We start from the raw sequence: 17,481 nt of genomic DNA on the forward strand, positions 1-17,481 counted from the left end.
CTAAGATCCCAGTCGCCAGCGGTCAACCCTCTCGCCTCCATGACACTCATCAGGTACTGCTCCTCACTCTCAGACCTTCCCACCCCATGGGCATTTGGTTTTGTAATCCCTGCCTCCAAACCATCTCCAAGAGCTAGAGGCTTGTCAGTAAAGTATAAACAATTTAGAATCTCATCATAGAAGTTTTTCCAGCTTAAAAAAAAAATGATTTCAAGGGAAGGGAAAAAATAGTTAAGCAAAACAAAAGATTTAGGTTAGGGGAGGGAAGAGAAAACCAAAATTACTAGAAAGTCAGAATGGTCTTCAAATCAGGTTCCAACATCAGAACAAAGACTATTTTGAGTTCAATTATTTCAATAAATTTGCAAAGAAACCTACTCAAGGCCAATAAAAATAGATGGTATCTATCCTTAGCTTTTATAGTTAATTAAGTCAAAAATAAAAGAAAAAAGGATGTTCATATACACATGGGAAGCAACACCTAACCACTTATCCACAGAGACTCACCTCAGCAAACCTTTGAAGTAAAAGCAATCTTCCTTACATCAGCCAACGGCTTACTGGACTATAGCTCCTGACCTCACCCTGGGTGCCTGATTTAAACAATGCATTCCTGAATCTTAAATGCTATTTCAATTATCTGGTCCTTCTTCTGTGACAACTATTAAAATCATATCTATAGTGTAGCGGTTTCACAGCTAAAGGCTATGGAAGGAGAAAGCCAAAAAAGACTATTTTTCACACTTGCTTCAATTTGAACTAGATAAAATTTGGCCAGAAATCTGGTGAAAATGAGTCTTTATTACAGGGTTTCCTGCTCAAGTAGGATTTTGTTATGAAAAAGTCAGAGGCGCTTGGTTGGCTCAGTTGGTGAAGAAGCTGCCTTTGGCTCAGGTCATGATCCCAGGGATAGAGTCCCACATTGGGCTCCCTGCTTAGGGGGGAGTCTGCTTTCTCCTCTGCCTCTCCCCCTGCTCATGCTCTCTTCCTCTCTCTCTCTCTTTCAAATAAATAAAATCTTTATAAAAAATTAATAAATAAAATTTTTTAAAAAGGTCAAATAACAAATATGTTACTCAATTATTTTTTTGAGAACTCCAGCATATGAAAACTGAGGGCATATATGTAATCCCAACCATGATGGATGCTGTTAACTTCCAAAATCTTAACTACAGTCCCCATAGAAGTACTGACTGAAAAACAAGGTGCTGCAGTGTCCCATGCTGATGGCAGAGTAACAGAAACTCAATGCCCTAGCCTTGGACAGTGTCAGCACTGCATCTATTTCGAACTCATCCACCAGACCAGTTTTGAGGGATTTCTTTGCAGGGCTGGGGTGGGCAGAAGACTGTCTAGTGACAGATTTTAATCTAGACATTTGAAAAATACACAGGCAGGCCACCCTATGTAGACTCACTTTATCATTAAAAAGATCACTAGGGGTTTGTAAAACACCACAAACAAAAAGTGTAGTTTTTCTGTTTCAAGCCAACAGTGGAGCCAAAATAACACAAGACCGCCACTTCTTAGGGAATTGAGATCCTGCTGCTTTATTTTTAAGAAATGTCCTGGAGGACAATTCCTAGAGATAAAGATTCTATACTATAATGGTCACAAACCCTAGAAATGGCTAAGAATGGAGACATTCACAGATTCTGAGAGAAGGCTGCCAATAATAGGGCATTTGTTATGGTAAATAGTGTGCCTAGATGGGAGAATGCTATGCCACCATAAAACACTTAAGCGAACCACAGTACTCACGGTGAGCACGGCCTCATGTAAGGAATTGTCGAATCACTATGTTTCCACCTGAAACAAGTCTAACATTGCATGTCAACTATACTTCAATAAAAATACTTCATAATTTTAAAACTGTGAAGAATATTTTATTCACATGGAAATAGTAGTACCGTATGTCATTAGGTGAAGAAAGCAGCATGGTTATCATTTGGGTAGGGGGGGAATATGCACAGGCATAATATACATATTAAAAGAATATACACTAATATTTGGTTACCTTTGAATAATGCAAGGGAGACACTCTTTCTTTTCCATGGTTTCTAAGTTTCCTGCATCGAGCATATTTTCATCTGTTTAACTTTCATAATTTCAAACATTAATGTTTTAAAACAACTTGTGATAAATGATGTAAGACTTCGTTACCCTCTAGGTGGCTGGACATTATTTCTCTAGCACACACGGATTTTCCCAGGAGATACCCTTGGCAATCTGGGCTGTGGCTGTCGCATTCCCCTTCCCACAAGTCTGGGGAGACTCGCGCAAAGCCACCAAGCTGAGTCGCCCCACCAGCACCGGCCACATGCTGCAGGAACTCGTGATAAAAGACAATGTGCTGTGAGGGACGAGGGACCCCCACGTGGAGGAGCCTCTGTCCTGCCCACAGCCACCCTGTTAGTACACTGCACACTTCCTAGTCTAAGCAGAGCAGGGCGACGGGGGAAGACAACCACTTGTTCTCCTGTGCAGAGGTTAAGAGTCTAGCTGCGTGATAACAGAACATGAACCAGAATTCTGGTCTCCATCTGAAATCTAGACTCCAAAGTTTTTCCCATTACCCCTACTAGGCCCAGACCTTACCTCAGATCCTGACTGCCCTAGAAGGACTGGAGCTCAAAAGAGAAAGGAGGCAAAAGCCGACACAGAGGAAAAATCCAGAAGCCCCTAAAGCTGGGTTCACATAATCTTTCTTAAGTTCTCCATGGAATTTAAAGTTTGGGATCTAGATCCTGAAGGAGATAACCAGGAAGTTTATACAAAGAAAAATCGAGGCTATCTCTGCTTCTAGACTAAAGAGTACATGTAACACTGCTGAGGAAAACAGACTAATTTTTATCGGCAAGCATGCCCAGACATTAACACATTAGAGCTCAACACTTTCATGAGTTGCCAGGGCATTACTCAGAAAAAAGCATCTAACAACATGCGGGTTTGCATTTTCTGCAATCCTAAACCAGATCCATATTCCATAACTACAGAGTGGAAAGTAATAAAACTCTTGCCAAGTGTAGGTCAATGGGCTAACTTTGCATAGGGCAAGTCTGAAAGCCCCACTTCTCTTAACTGTTCATGTAAAGGTGGGCCAACCGCAGCACCCAGTCTACCTAGCGCTGATTTATATATGCACAATAGCAGAATACAAAGGTACAAGGAACTGCCAGGTGTTTCCTACATAGAGGAGCCCCAGATCTTGAGGAGAAATATGGCAATTACAGTATGTGCTTTGGCAAGGGAATACCAACTTTTCAGGGAACAAAAAATGAGAAAAGGCAGCATTCTCACAAGCCAAGCAAAATAAACCTGCCATATCACTCAAACTTACACTCTGAAGTCAAGCATGACAAAACTGCTACTTTAGCCATAAAGAAAAAAATCCCCACACCGTAGAAAGTCAGGAAAAATGATATCCCAGATGTGAACGAGTTGGAACACATATGGAAGAGTGTAATGATTTCAGTTCAGCTCAGTGATGTTTCTTTCTTTTTTTTTTCCTTTTAAAAGATTTATTTATTTATTTTGAGAGAGAGAGAGAGAGAGAGAGCGCGCGCTCTTGAACAAGGGGAGGGGCAGAGGGTGAAGGAGAGAAAGAATCTCAAGCAGACTCCCTGTTGGAAAGCAGAGGCCCACAAGGGCTTCATCTCACAACACTGAGATCGTAACTTGAGCCGAAGTCAAGAGTCAGAAGCTTTACTGAATGAGCCACCCAGGCGCCTCTCAGTGATGTTTCTGAGTGGCAAGAATTAAAGGAAGAAAGTCATGAAATAACAAGGTTAACATCAGAGATTACAGATGAAATAAACCTCACTGCTAAGGAATGCTAACCATTGTGAAGTCAGTTCTGACAGTATACTACCTATTTTAAAGTCATAAACACTAATTGTTCCCATAATCCTCCTCCAATTCTCCACCATGACAAACACTCCTCACCCTCCCCTACCCCGCTCTTAGAAACTCACAAGCCCTAGCTTTGCCCTCAGACCCACCCGCCTTCCCGGAGCACACACAGCCCCATCGAGCTCTTGAAGTACCTGACGTGCCAACTTATCGAGGAGAAGTGATAACTTAGAAAATTAAATACTCACTAGGCTGGGTGTCATTAAGTATAATTTTAGTGACAACAACACCATCCTTACTGAAAGAATAAAACTCCACTGCAATATTGCCATCCCCAAGAAAAGACCCACAGAGAGGAGCTGGCTAGTGACACCACATAGGGGCCAACAGCTCTGCAACAGGTGAGGTCAGCACTTGGACAATCTCTGGAAGGGGCACAGAGAAAGATGAGATGCAGTTTGTCCTACAGGAACTTACAATTTAGTCAGTGAAACAAGATGAAATATCTGATCCCATCAGAATAGAGGACCAGCCAGTGAATAATGAAGAACAGAGTATCTTACCAAATGCTACGAGATAGAGAATAGTGAGCTTAAAATGAAAAAACTTAAAGCACTGGACTCTTTCTAAGAGTCAAAAATTTATACTGCTTCCCCCTTCCTCCCCTCCCCCAACCCCAGCAAGGCCATTCAATTCAATGAGGTGAACAAACAGGCACTGAGTCTATACTACGTATGTTCAGTCCTGTTGATAACAAAGACCACTTTGGGGTGGTAACCATGTCTGTGTCTTTCCCCTTCCAGTTACCTCCATCAGCTATTTCCTGGGCATGAGAATGCATTCTCGACTTTCAAAGGGCTGTAGTACATTAATAGTGAGACAAAAATTGTATTTAGATGACTTAAAAACAAATCATGTTATTTCTATCACATATTTGCCTTAATAATTACACTGACAGGGTAAATTAGCATTTTATTAGATACCATGAGTATGAATACAATGGGTATTTGTCAAGGTCAGTCCAAACTGCCATGGTTTTCATTCATTCACTCAACAAACAATCCATGAGCATCTCTAGTTCCACATCTTGAGGATACAAGATACAGAAGGGAAAAAACAGATCAAGTTCCTGTTCTAATAACGTGTCCTTCTAATTTTAAGGTGTGAAGTACCAGTGGAAAATACAAAAAGAATAATAAAAAACCATCAAGAACACAATAAATTCAGGATACCTGGGTGGTTCAGTAGTGCCTGCAGTTCAGGTCATGATCCCAGAGTCCTGGGATCAAGTCCCACATCAGGCTCCTTGCTCAGTGGGGAGCCTGCTTCTCCCTCTGCCTGCTGCTCCCCCTGCTTGTGATCTCTCTCCCTCTGACAAATAACTAAAATATTAAAAAAAAAAAAAAAGTGTATGTTAAATCCTATAATCCACATTTAGAAAGCTGAAAATCAACTATCCTAGAGTTCTAGGAATCATTCATTCCCCCAAAGAGAGGCACAAAAGGTGGAGTAGAAAAAACACCTTTTATAATATAAAAGACCTAGATTTGAATACATCTCTGCTAATTCTATGGCCTTGGGCAAATTGCCATACTATGCCATACTGGGTTTCATTTTCCTCATCTACAAAGTGGGCAAATAACTCCCAATTTAGAGGATTGCCATGATGATTAGAAGATATTCATATAAAGCAATAAGCATGATATCTGTCACACAATAGGTACCCCATAAAGAATGGCTATTAAAATTTTAGGGTGTTAAAAAAAACATTATTACATAGCATCTAGCTCAGTGCTAGAGACACAAAACTCTCCAAATATGTATGTTAAAGACACTAAAAATGATGCTAAACCATCATTATACAGTATCTTTTCTCTAGAGTCCTGATTGGAGACTGATGTTTAAAACTTCAGTATTTCAGGGACGCCTGCATAGCTCAGTCAGTTAAGCTGCTGCCTTTGGCTCAGGTCATGATCCCAGGGTCCTGGGATGGAGCCCACATTGGGCTCCTTGCTCAGCAGGGAGCCTACTTCTCCCTCTGCTTGCAGCTTCCTTTGCTTGTGCGCATTCAAGCACATGTGCGTGCGCGCGCGCGCGCGCACTCTCTCTCTCTTCTTTGACTAGTAAATAAATAAAATCTTAAAAAAAAATAATAACTTCCGGGACACCTGGGTGGCTCAGTGGGTTAAGCCTCTACCTTCAGCTCAGGTCATGATCCCAGGGTCCTGGCATGGAGCCCCACATCCGGCTCCTTGCTCAGCGGGGAGCCTGCTTCCCCCTCTCTCTCTCTGCCTGCCTCTCTGCCTACTTGTGATCTCTCTCTCTGTCAAATAAATAAATAAAATCTTTTAAAAAAATAAAAAATAAAAAAATAAAAATAAAAAAAATAATAATTACTTCAGTGTTTCACACTCCTGATACAGATTTTCCTACTCTCATAAAAAAGGACAAGAGGATCCATAATGACATGATGAACCAGCCCCTAAGGGAGGGATTCTTCAGAGAGAAAGGGAAGTTTTAAGAAGTATTATGGAATCTCTAGAGTTGACTTCAAATCTTGGGAACCAGAGTTTTGAACTACCAAATGCTTCTTTACCATGATGACATTTATTAAGACATACAGTCCAATTAAAATATTAACAGAACGGACTTTCTAAGAGTCCACTGCCACACTTTCAGGTGCTAATAGAGATATTCAGTCACACTGCTTTGAGTCCATTTCAGCTGAGTACAGGTTATGAAGGGATCCTTTATTCAAAACTGAAAAAAGTCGAACAGTGTGCTTGCTAACCAGCTTAATTCAGCAGTCTTCTCCTACGCCAGGTAACCTAATTTTCTTCTGTTCTTTCCACAGATGTCACAGTATCAGAGATCCACAATGGCTCATCTTGGCTTTTAAACCAGCACCAGTATTATAAACAGTGTTATAAAAAATTCATGCAATAAAATAATATCCAGGAGTCATTATCTATCGCTGATGGTCTGGAAAGCTAGGAAAAACAGGAAAAGAGAAAAGTACATCAAGGCCTAAAATGTACTGGGTCTAATACAGATAGGAGCCACAAAAGACAATCTGCACAGAACAGTAACTTCCCAGCCTCTACCTCTTTTCTTTGCACTGGCGGCCTCAGTTTCCTATCTTTAAATATTTGACATGATCAAGATCTCAAACTTTTAATTTCAACTTTAGGATGACACGTTTCTAAATCTGGCTATGATCTTCAAGGCAATGATGAAATCCACAAAGTCAGTTTAAAATCAGATTGATCTACTTTTTTTAAAATTACTACTGTCCCACTGTCCCAATAAAAATCAGTGATTATCTCTAGTCATCAGTGCCATGGAGACCAAAATCAAGAGCTTGACTCCCCCCCCCACCCCGCCCTGGTTTGCTCTATCAGTTGCTACCAGGCAAGTCCCATCCCAGCAGCCTACATCCCCACTCACAATAACCACTGTTGCTGTGGCATCAAACTGCCAGTAGCAAAATTCCAGTTCATTTTAAAGCCATCTTTTCTACTCCCACTGATTCTGAGTTTACTCTTACAATTATTCTAATGCACTTAGATTTGATTATTTTCTGTTTTCACTCTAAGCTTTCAGCTTCCTGCATCCCCAAGGGCGGTCCACGTGTGTGGCTTTGTGAGACATTATCTCTAGGTCTACACAACCAGGTGTGCCAGGTCTCCAGGTCCGAGTCTGTGCCTGCATGTATGTGTCTCTGTGTGCATCTCTCTGCCTGCATGTATGTGTCTCTGCATCTCTCTGCTCAAACATGTCTGACTCTCATTCGTGTGCTCTCTTTCTCTCCATCAACCTATCTATCCACCTGTCTCTATCTACCTCTTTCCCATCTCAGTCTCTCTTCCACTCTTTTTCCTCTTTCCCCCACTCCCACCCTCTCCCCCACCTGCCTTCTCCAGTCTCTCTCCACTGTTATTCTGTCTTAAGATGAACCAAAAGAGACAGAGAAAGATCCTAATGTTAAGATTAAAGACAGATTATCCTACCAATATGGCAGACCAGATAAACTAAAAGGTCTCACACTATAAGCACTTAGGAATGAGAGATAAAATATAAGACATCCTTTTAAATGCCTACAAGAGTGTATGTCAATAAAGTAAGGGAGATGACCTGAGGCCTCAGAGAGAACTGAGGTCTTCCAGCAGGGATGGGCTATCCAGCCCTGTAAGCTGGGTCTTAGGTCTCACCTCTCATCCTGGCCTAATTACTAATCTAATCTCTTTTTATTGATTTAAAAGTATTTTGGTTTGTAAGTCACCTTAGTTTAATGCCCTACAGAGTAGGATATAAGCCCACAGAGTTGACAAAAGTTGGAACTCATGCTTTTACATATATGGGCTATGATCTCAACAAAAACTAAACTGGAAGAACAAAAAAAGTCATGAACCTAGATGAAGAAGGAGGTTGGGCCAAGAGAGGAAAAGGCTCCCAATCCCTCAATAACTGGTAACCACTGATGTGTCTGTATCTCTAATGTGGTTTTGGAGTTCTACTCTACATGTAGTTCATGTAGTTCAGGAAATCCCTAGACACATTTATACCAAATTGGTCACATGTCAGTGATATCCCTGGGTACCTGACAGAATTAACTGTAAACTGCTCTGGCAGGGGGAGCCTGCCTCCCAGAGCTCCACCAGATTATGTCCTCTAAAGACAGGCTCATCATTCAAGACACAACTGGCAAGACACAGGAAGAAACAATCCATTGTAAGCAAGAGTCAGAAGACACAACAAATAGCAAGATTAGGCTTTCAAGAACTTGGGATAAGAGAACAATTGGATAGAGACTGTAAGATAAATATGTGCACAACTGTATGTGCTAACTAAACACATAAAGAAATAAAAATGTAAGGGAAAAAGAGCATTTTGGGAAAAGCCCACGTCCATATGTATATCCATATATACATATACATGTATGTATGCATATACATGTAAACACATGTATATTCCAGAAATTTAAGTCACAGTCATTGAAATCTGAAACTAAATAGATGGGTTAAATGGCACATTAGACTCATCTGAACATAGGATTGGTGCCCTGAAGAAACACCTGAGGAAATCACTTAAAATGAAGCACAGAGAGATCAAGAACTAACAATGTATAGGATGAAAAAGTCCAACTAACAGTGGCTCTGCACTCCATAACCAGTCAGAATAAAAAGGACTCTTAGCAAATCCCTTTCATCTGATAAAAGGTATCTTCATAAAGGCTATCTGCCCCAAACCAACAGCAATCCTCATACTTAACGGTCAAACATCAGGCGCATTCTCCTCAGGTCAGAAAGGAGGCAGCAATCCAGCTACCTTCAATTCAACATTATACGGGATGGGCCAACAAAAAAAACAACATAAAGAGAATTTACTGGACTGGAAAGAAACATAACTGTCGTTATCTGCATATAATCCTCTACTTAGAAAATACAAGTGGCTTTGCAAATCTATTGGCGTTAAATACAAATTAAGATACAGAAATTATTCTCATTCAATTACCTTAGTAATCATGCTCCACTGAAGGAGCAGCACCATCTCCCTTACCCTACAGTGTTTAGAAATGTATGGGGACAATTTTGGCTGTCACAATGATAAGCAGCTGCTACTTGTCTGTTACCACAGTCCCACACAATGAGGAACTGTGCCACAAAATGTCAATAAGGCATTCACTGAGAAACACTGTGGCCTAGAGCAAGAAACAATTAACAAATGTAATAATGGTAATATTAAAAAGGCTTAATTTGACTGTGCAGGTTCGCATGGAGCCTGCTGAAAAAAAAAGGCTCAATTTACCGTTACAAAAAACTATCATTAAATTTAATAAAAGATTTTAAGAGCTTATACAGATAATTATAACATTTTATAAAAAAGCTAAAATACATACGTATATGAATAAATATTCTGTGTGTGTGCGCGTGCGCGCGCGCGCGCGCACACACACACACTCATAAATACATACAACTACTCACATGCATATACATCCTTACTTGACATCGCACCCACCCTGTGTCAGACCCCTTGCTACACACTGAGCTGGGATATAGCACTAAACAGCAGACAAGGTTCTTGCTCACAGAATTATCAATCCAAGTGTTTGAAAGTTTAAAGATGATCACTCCGTCTGGTGACAGCTCGTATTACAAACTAATCTCTTCCACTTTGAAACTAAAATTGAGGCGGGGGCTTTTCCAGGATACTTGCTTCATCCCAACATTACTCTCCTTTGAGCATTTTGCTGATTACTCCTACATCCACTAGAGGTCAGGCAAGGAAGAACATACAGAAGGTTATAAAGTCATCACAGAGGGAGTGGGGGGTTGGAAGAGCAGTAAGAACAGTGCTACTACATGCTCACTTCCATATTAGCTTTAGTGGAAGTGTAAGTACAAGCTAACACATCCAAGAATATTTTGTTATACCCACAGTACTGTTGTTATTTGCATATAATCATCCACTTAGAAAGTAAGAATAAGCTCTCGCTGTCTTACATGTTCAGTCATCACTCCTCTATACAACTGGCCAGCCCTATACAACTGGCTGGCCTGGTTTCCCACTTCTCTTTGCCTTATACCCTTACACTTTGTTTTCCCCACACACACACACCTAATATCCTCTGTTTCTCATGGGCTTGACCAGAGCATCCCTTCTGGCAGGAACAGCCCCTTCTAGGTCAGCCCACCTATCCATTCCTGCTCCTACCTCAAATCTGGCCAAGGCTTGGTGGTCCCTGAAAGACTTTCTGACTCATCTAGGCTTGCTCACTTGTCCTTCTCCACTCCAACCAATCTTGTTACATGTCTGTGTTCTAGCAATTTTCTTCTATCTCCATAACTGTTGGTTTGAATGCATGATCCCCCAAATGTGTACTGACTGTATAAAGGTCAATGAATAAATTCAGGTATCTTCTATATGCCACCAAGATACTGAAGCAGACACATAGATTAACACAAGATACTCCAAAATAGTCCCCCTCTCAAGGAGCTTCTATTCTCCGGCCCATATACACACACACTTATTTCCACAAATTCTTAAGCAATTCAGAATGTGGGAAGGATCACATGAGTGACACTGATGGGAAGTGCTCCAAGGATTACTGGGAGAACAGAGATAACTTCCTAGAACAGATGAGATTTCAGTGGACCTGACAGATTCTTATCTGGAGAAGGCTGCTCAAAGGGGGGTACATTTCAGCCAGAAGGAAGAGGATGGACCAAGGCACACGGTGGACAGAAAAAAACATTTTAGGGGACAGCCAGGAGACATACATGGCAAGCCTAGAAAGTTCAGAAAGAAAAGCCAAAGGAAAGCAAAGCAAGAACGGTGGATTCAGGCCAAACTGCAGAAGACCACGAATGCCAGAACAAGAAGCTGCATTTCTCCCGTGAACAACGAGGGACAAGCCACTTATGGTGTTCCAAAATACAAATCTGGCTGCTGGTATCTGTGTTTAGAAAGATATCCTCTGGAAAAAAATTTGAAGGTGAAGGGACAAGTTTAAATTCAAAAAAAGAGGAGAAAAATCACGCATCTGATTTCTTTTTTTTAACCTCAGATAAATTAACTGAAAAATGCTTACTTTGTCCTGGCATCAAATTATTAAGCATATACTGCAGTGTTTGAAGTCCAGCAGACAACAAGGTATTTTTAAAAAGAATGCAATTGAAAGCTTAAAGACTAAATTCTGGCTTCTGCTTAGCCACTTAGCCATGCTACTTCTCCAAGTCTCAATAAAATACAGATGACGGTAATTCTCACACCTTCTTTGTGATCAGTGGCAATGCAGGTTAAAGCCAGCGGGATTCATGGGCCCACGTGGGGACCACATGGAATCAGTACCATCTTAGGATAAGGACCATGTGTACAAAGTCCAAAGGCTCAACAATAATTAACTGAATATTGTAAATAACATAAAATAATGATCAAGTGAAGTAGCTCTTCGAAGGAAAGGAAAAGAAAAATTTGCAAGGCCCAACCATTAACTCAAATGTAGATTAATGCAAAGAGAAGGAATCTCCTAGCAACCAGCCTCTCCTGAGAGGCATGAATTAACACTATCACTGAAACAGGAAAAACACCACTTGGATCACTGACATTTTAATACCAGGCAAATACCTAATCTTTTACATATGGGCAATACTGACAAAATGTGCTACTGTAGGCAACTAAAAAGTGTCCAAAATGACACCCGGAATGCCAGGGAAGAGATATTTAACTCCCTTATCATTATTTAATTCAACAATCAACAACTGTTCATTGAGAATCAATTTGATGTCGGCACTGTGTGCAAGGAATACATTGGTGAATGAGCCTGTGGCCCACTAGAGGGTAAAGGCTAGGGGAGGAGTGAACCAGACAAAACAGCCAACAGTAGTTAAGTGTTCTGCTAGGGGCAAGTGCTATGGGAGAAGCAAGGAGAGAGCTGAGGCTTCCAGAAACGGGTTAGTTAGCCTCAACGCGTTAAAAGTAGGGGTACTAAGTGCAGAACTAGCGTACCAAAGGCACAAAGTTGTTTTGTTTTGTTTTTAAAGGACATACTGAGCCTTTAGGACACACTTAAAATATGTAAGAGTGTAAGGAGAAGTGGTGAGAAAGAGTTCTTGGAAGAGTTAGTATTTTACTGCAAGGGCACCAAGAAGCTAGTGAAGGATGATGTGACATAATCAAACACACGCCTAAGAAAAATCACCCTGGCTGCACAGTGGGGGTAAAAAATGAAACAAAGGAAGACGAGACCAGAGGACAGGATATTAGGAAGGAAGCTGTGGCCATAGTTCACGGGGGAAGGAAGGTGGTTAAGAGAAGTGGATGGACTTGAAGATATCACAATGCATTGGTAACGGGACCCAGCACAGAGATTAGGCACAGCAGAGAGAGGGAGCAGGGAAGACCCACAGGGTGGATGTGCTGCTGGGTTTATCTTACCTGTGGGAAAGCAACAGTCTATTAACCCAGTTAAACCCCAAATACTAACAGCCATGCTAAGTGCCTTTAATTGCTCATTTTTCCCATTTCCCAACACCATTTCCTCAAGTCTAAACAAGATAACCTGGGGGCACCTGGGTGGCTCAGTGGGTTAAAGCCTCTGCCTTTGGCTCAGGTCATGATCCCAGAGTCCTGGGATCGAGCGAGCCCTACATCGGGCTCTCTGCTCAGCAGGGAGCCTGCTTCCCTTCCTCTCTCTCTGCCTGCCTCTCTGCCTGCTTGTGATCTCTGTCTGTCAAATAAATTAAAAAAATAATAATAATAATAAACAAGATAACCTGTTACCATCCAGAACAACGGTGGCAAATCCAGCCTAAGCAGCAGTTTCCTGAACCTTCTCTGCCTACTATTTATTCTGAAGCCTTAAATGATGGCCAGTGTGTAACCCCTAACCTTCTATGATCTGGTTTCTTTGTCAATGACTGCAGAAGAGGTCAACAGCATGAATTTAGTTCCCAAACCAGGCTTACAAGTGCTTATTTTAGAGCAAATGGTGGTAGAAATTTTAAGCTGTGAAAATGTTTATCATTTGCTTATATGCATAAAGTCCTGAAGGAGGATTTTTTTTTTTGCTTTTGCTTTTTCTCTCCAAGGATGTACTGCCAAATTTAATCTTTTTAACTGTTTTAATAAATCTTTTTAAAAGTTCTGTTTGACATACATACTTCCCAAGATCTTGTAAATGATGTCATTTGTTTCAAATTGTAATGTCTTAGTTTCATTGATTCTGCTTCCTTTCTAAGCTTGGTGATGCCAGGGTTTCATTATTCATTACCCTCTACTAGCTCATGTCTCTTTAGAATCCTAACACCAAAAAAATCACTGGTTCTTCCTTCTGTAAGATTCCATAATGCAAAACCCTGGCTTGCACTCCTCCAGTGAAAGAAGTCACTCAGAAGCCATGAAGATCAGGAACCTCCATCTGCTAAAAAACAAACTGTGCGTTCAAGGTACAGAGATCCCCACACCTCACCAACAGGGTTGGCTTTATTGTATCCATTTCCCCAAATATCCCTAATCAAGGCATAATATTGCTGATACACAAGACAATCCTAAGGAATGCCAAAAATACCACTTCTTCTCTTCCTCTGCCTCTCCTAGGGCAAAGTTGTGAACAACACGTGGTGGTAAAAAGCCTCCCGTCCTGAGGAAAGCTCACAACGTCATCTGGGACACAGATGGCTCCTGCCTCGCAAGCTGCTGATGTAGGGGGAATGGCTGGGGGGCAACTTTTCAATTACCACCCCTCTATTTCAAAAAGAAGTCCCACGGACACAGCCTGAGGACTTGCCACAGAGAGTAGCCGATAGGAGCGTGCCAAATGCAGCACGCAATACAGAAGTTACAGCAGAAAGAGACCTTCCCCTCTTTATTTCTGAAAGTTAATCTGCTTCCTGCTAGGTTCAGAATGAGGCTCACCTTGGTTCCCGGTTTCAGCATCTCACTGTTTGGGGATTTTTACAAAGCCCCTTCTTGAGGAGCCTCTCGGATTGAAATGGCAAAACAACAGCAAAGGAGCAAGGGCAGGGATGAAGAGAAGCTAAGTGGAAATCCTAAGAAGTAGAAATATTGGAGAGGAACAGAGAAGAAAACTATCCAGTCATGAGACCAAGATCCTTCTGTGGCTGGTAGAACGGCACGAATACCATTCCAAAAGAGGCAAAAAAAAGCTCCACTTAACATGACCACTTGGAAAAACACTGTTTCTTTAGATATAAAAGTGTAAGATTGTTATTTTAGTAAAAATAGCAGTTTTACTTTATAGTAATACTAAGAAACCATCATAAAAATTCCTATCCAATCTACTTTTGGAGGCTTACAGCTAAGCTGTAAAGACTTGATTTTTAGAGTTAGAATCAAACTTCTGTTTTCCATTTCCCAGAGTCTGGCCAACACTCAAGCAAATGTCTTAAGCCTGGGAGGGACACTGGGAAGCAACTTACATTGTACATAATTTGAGAGTGTGTAGAGGAGTCAGGTGTGCTGGGGATAAACACATAAAAGCATAAGAAAATTCAGTCCACAACAAAATTTATTTATGCATTTTGAAGTAGGCTACACTGAATAATATGAGGGGCAAATAAAGTTACTAATGTTGAGATAGCCAAGTAATAAATCAGACATTTTTTTCTACTTTCAAACACAAAACCACTGAAAGCCCACACTTGCCACAAAGAATATACAACACGAGCAAGAGATCTTTGGATCAAATTTTCATCAGCTGCTCCAAGGCACCCCCAAAAGATTTCCAAGATGCTAGGGAATGGTCCTAAAGAAAGTACACCTTGACTGTCAACCATCAACCAAACCTCAAGCACAGGGTGTAGAAAGTGTCATCCTTCAGATCTTTTCCCTTTGTTTCCATATCTAGGAGGTCATCAGCAAGGCTACCACAGGGCCCTGGCAGGCATCCCTGTCCTGGGTCAGTGTTTCAGTCTGGTTCAATCCGCAGACAGCCCTATCCTGCTTCCCACCCTTCCTATGCCTTCTGCAGTTTATGACACCTGGATGTCTGAGCCCAACCTCCACACACAAGCTCCTATGATAACAAGTACTATATCCTGCTCACCTTCATACACCATACAGGGTTAGCACAGAGCCTTCTCCATCAGTGTATGCTCAATAAATTATTGAATAATAAAACAACTGAACCTCACCTGCTAAAATGAGGAGGTAACAACCGTACCATGTCATATTGCTTCGATGTCATATTCATGAAATATGTCATATACAGAAAACTTTATGTAATGGAGCAGATAAAATAAATATGTTCCATAAACATTCCATGCTGATTGTTTCCTCTGAGCTTCTGTTAGAGGTATTATTCTCCTTCCTCTCCTCCATTTGCTCAAGTCATAGTTACAATAACAGCTCAATACTTAGTGTATGCTATGTTCCAGGCACTGTACCAAGGCATTTCACCTACAGGAAATCCAATTCCCCACCATAACCCTGAAACTTGCTAAAATTATCCTCACAATAATTTTTTTCTAATAAGGTTTAGAGAAGTTAAACAAAATCCCCCAAGCTCACACAGCTTTAAGGAGTGGGCAGATTCTAGGCCTGGGAGAGGAGGGAGATCTGACCAAAGACAAAGGCCATTCTTTTCAATAACACAATGCCACCTTGGAACCATGAAACCACCTCTGACATTCAAAGATTCTATATTAATGTCCCTTATTGTTCCACAAGCATGCAACACTGGACCAAAAGCTACCGGGGGCAGAAGTCTTTAGAGCTTTTGTGTCTTCATTTCCAGGCCGTCAGATGTTGTTTTACGCTGTACCAATGTATTTATCTCAGCCAGTAACACCTCCCTTTTTTTTTTCCCCTTTCTTTCTTTTAATCAGCCAGTAATGGGAGATAAATTAACCACTCTTAATAGACCTGGTATGAAATATCCCACCCACAATTTGTAAAACAATGTGAGCCCCAAGTAGGTGCTCACCCAGTACATGTCTGATTAAGTAATGGGGATAGTAACTCCCTTCCCAAACTCAGCCTCTAGGCAAGTCATAAGGGCATGATGGGTTGAGCTTGGTAGGAGCCAGAAAGCATTCTTCCAGCCCCTCTATTAGACGGGGAGTCACTCCAGCAAAACATGGAATCTTCTACCATAGGCCTCCGTACAAACTCTGGACAATGGGGACCTGCCTTGCTCAGTGTCATGATGCCTCAGAAGACACCATCCACTTCATTCCTTCACACCTTTGGAGAAGATTCCATGGTCCTCTCTGCTAAGAGCTCTAGCCCTAGGAGCCTTCTCTCAGCTCTCCCTCATTATTTGTTTGCATCCCTCTAGAGTCAACTAAGGAATCCCATCTGAGTAAATTTCATCTAATTCTACCTTCTTCTAAATCTAAAATCTTTAACAGAATAAAATTTCTTTACAAAATATGATGGACTTGCCAATGAGTGCTAAACAGAGTTTGTTCTCTTCTGTGTGGCGTGGCCTTGAGGTCATGAGAAGTTTGAAGGAGTTTCCGCTTCTCCCGTTTGATTCTTCTGTCTCCTCCCTCCCTGTGTGTGGGTCAGCACTCTTTCTTTTCTGTTTTCTGCTTTTAACTGACTAAGGACTGAGAAAGCAAGCTATTTTGTTTGTTAAGGGCTGAAAGCAAAGAAGAGTATGAGGGGTCCACCAGGGAGAGAGCCTAGAGCAGGGGTACCCCCTCACACCTAGCGCAATGATTCCCTGAGAGTGGAAACTCCTTATGAATAAGACATGCAGCCAGGCTTGGGGAGCACTGGTTTACAATTTCAGCACACAGACTTTTAGCATGGGCTTCGGCCCCACTCCCCACGTGTCTCCCGCATTCTAGACAGCTGAGGCAAGAGACAGGGAAGATAAGTAAGATTATAGTACTTTGCCTTCACCACTCCCAGCTCACTACAATGAAATCTGAGAGAAGGGATTTGAGGGAAGGGACCCTCTGTCCTGTTTACTGTGGAATCACAATCACTGATGCCTCAAGAGTCCAACACAGAGTTAAGCATTCCACAAATTTGCTGAATGAGGGAGGAATGAATGAGTAATCTAATGAAAATTTCTCTTCCATAATTAACACCCACAATGCAAAATCTTTTATAGACTCCTTATGAGTTGGAACAAATAAATTCAGGAAAGAAAACTCC

The 17,481-nt window shown here is 41.4% G+C and overlaps 1 protein-coding gene across 1 annotated transcript in view; it reads right to left on the reverse strand.

The window, feature by feature from the left end:
* Positions 1-17,481, reverse strand: part of CCNY (cyclin Y) — a 238,172-nt gene that overhangs the window by 90,035 nt on the left and 130,656 nt on the right. The gene's annotated exons all lie outside the window — the stretch shown is intronic.

The sequence above is a fragment of the Martes martes genome, assembly GCF_963455335.1.
Source record: "Martes martes genome assembly, chromosome: 8".
In the NCBI taxonomy this organism is placed as follows: Eukaryota; Metazoa; Chordata; class Mammalia; order Carnivora; family Mustelidae; genus Martes; species Martes martes.